This window comes from Salvelinus sp. IW2-2015, unplaced genomic scaffold (genome assembly GCF_002910315.2).
Source record: "Salvelinus sp. IW2-2015 unplaced genomic scaffold, ASM291031v2 Un_scaffold7644, whole genome shotgun sequence".
In the NCBI taxonomy this organism is placed as follows: Eukaryota; Metazoa; Chordata; class Actinopteri; order Salmoniformes; family Salmonidae; genus Salvelinus; species Salvelinus sp. IW2-2015.
This window is the reverse complement of record NW_019948904.1, coordinates 2,698-5,165: the sequence shown is the minus strand read 5'-3', so window position 1 is coordinate 5,165 and position 2,468 is coordinate 2,698. Positions and strand designations below refer to the sequence as shown.

Here is a 2,468-nt window from a genome sequence, read left to right as displayed (position 1 = left end):
AGAGTCATGGACCAGCAGCTGCAGCGTTGGGGCTGTTGGAGGCCAGACAACCCACAGCCGTACTGAGATAGGCCAGACAGGAGATAGGTTTACTGGCTTGGTGGCCCCGCGGGCCGCTCTGAGGCCCCTGATCAGCTGTAGGGCTGGTGGAGAGGCCGGCTCGCCCTGCTGCAGCCAGACACATCAGTCTGACTAGGGTCCTGATGTCTGTCAGACCAAGAGACTCCAACCCTGCTGCCAGGCTGCAGCTAGAACCACTGAGAGAGAGGGGAGGGAGAGAGGGGAGGGAGAGGGAGGAGGGAGAGAGAGGGGAGGGAAGAGAGAGGGGAGGGAGAGGAGGGAGAGAGAGGGGGGGAGAGGGGATGGAGAGAGAAAGGGGGAGAGAAGAAAGGGGGAGCGAGAGGGGAGGAGAGAGAAGGCCATACACATAACATACAGTATTTGCAATGCAGTTCACCCTTATACACTGACACCAACTAAACACAGTGGAAATGAGATGAATGGAGAGAGAGCGAGAAGAGAGACTGAGAGACAGAAAGACACCAATGAGACAGAGCCAGAGAGCGGAAGAGAGAGAGAGAGAGACAGAGAGAGAGACAGAGAGAGAGACAGAGAGAGAGAGAGAGAGAGACAGAGAGAGAGAGACAGAGAGAGACAGAGTCAGAGAGAGAGAGAGAAGAGAGTCAGAGAGAGAGACAGAGCAACAAATTCTCCACTGCAGACAGCTTGTCCTACCTGACAGAGAGCCTGAGCTGCAGTGGTCACATACACTGAGTGTACAAAACATTAGGAACACCTGCTCTTTCCATGACATAGACTGACCAGGTGAATCCAGGTGAAAGCTATGATCCCTTATTGATGTCACTTGTTAAATCCACTTCAAATCAGTGTAGATGAAGGGGAGGAGACAGGTTAAAGAAGGATTTTTAAGAGTTGAGACAATTGAGACATGGGTTGTGTATGTGTGCCATTCAGAGGGCGAATGGAAATGACAAAATATTGAAGTGCCTTTGAACGGGTCTGGTAGTAGGTGCCAGGAACACCGTTTGTGTCAAGAACTGCAACGATGCTGGGTTTTCACGCTCAACAGTTTCCCGTGTGTATCAAGAATGGTCCACCACCCAAAGGACATCCAGCCAACTTGACACAACTGTGGGAAGCATTGGAGTCAACATGGGCCAGCCTCCCTGTTGAACGTCTTCAACACCTTGTAGAGTCCATGCCCCGACAAGTTGAGCTGTTCCGAGGACTAAAGGGAGGTGTTCCTAATGTTTTGTACGCTCAGTATACACACCACCTAGTCTACACACAGTACTACACCTAGTCTACACACCAGTCCTACACCTAGTCTACACCTAGTCTACACCTAGTCTACACACAGAACTACACCTAGTCTACACACAGAACTACACCTAGTCTACACCTAGTCTACAGACAGTCCTACACCTCGTCTCACCTAGTCTACAGACAGACCCACCTGACAGAGAGTAGAGACAGGGCTCTCATCACCATGGTCCTGGCCAGGAGAACCTGCGCTGCAGAGGTCACTCTCCTCAGAGCCATGACCCTGTCATGGGGGTTGTCCAGAGCTGCTGCTGCTCACCCAGAGTCCCCCTGGCTGAGGAGCTGTTCTCCACCGCGCCCTGGCAGCCTGGGAAACACACACCTGTTAAGCTGACGGAGAATTACAACCCTACAACATGGACATATAACAGGTGAACACTGACCCACCCACATTACAGAGAGGACCGGAAACATCTCACCCACATTACAGAGAGGACCGTACACATCTAAACCACCCACATTACAGCAGAGGACCGGACACATCTAAACCACCCACATTACAGAGAGGACCGTACACATCTCAACCACCCACATTACAGAGAGGCCGTACACATCTCAACCACCCACATTACAGAGAGGACCGGACACATCTCACCCACATTACAGAGAGGACCGTTTTCAGCCCCTCACCTATCTGCAGCAGAGTCTCTCTCTCTGTGTGTGTGTGTGTGTGTGTGTGTGTGGTGTTGTGTGTGTGTGTGTTTCTCAGCCCTCACCTATCTGCAGCAGAGTCTCCTCCATGCTGTTGGTGGCGGTCACCATGGCTACGGACGCCCCCAGGGGGTCACTGTCGGGGAACTGGACGGCTCCGGGACGACCCGGCGCTCACTCAGACCCAACGGTCCCGCCAGCAGCTCAAACTCCCCTCCCCAGTTAACCTCTCAATCCTCATCAACATCCAGCATGTCCCATTCCTCTGAAAGGGTTACAGAGAACAGTCATACCACAGCCATGTGGTTCAGAGAACAGTCATACATCAGCCATGATGGATCAGAGGAACAGTCATACCATCAGCCATGGGTTATAGAGAATAACAGTCATACTATCAGCCATGTGGCAATACAGAGAACAGTCATACTATCAGCCATGTGGTTACAGAGAATAACAGTCATAACTATCAGCCA

The 2,468-nt window shown here is 52.0% G+C and overlaps 1 non-coding gene across 1 annotated transcript; it reads right to left on the bottom strand.

Annotated features, from left to right (window-relative positions):
- Positions 1-26: 26 nt before the first annotated feature.
- LOC112079344 (uncharacterized) lies at positions 27-2,256 on the bottom strand. Its single transcript, XR_011479176.1, has 3 exons — positions 2,061-2,256; positions 1,478-1,651; positions 27-257 (listed from the first exon to the last, which is right to left on the bottom strand). It is a non-coding gene; the product is annotated as an uncharacterized protein (transcript).
- Positions 2,257-2,468: the final 212 nt, after the last annotated feature.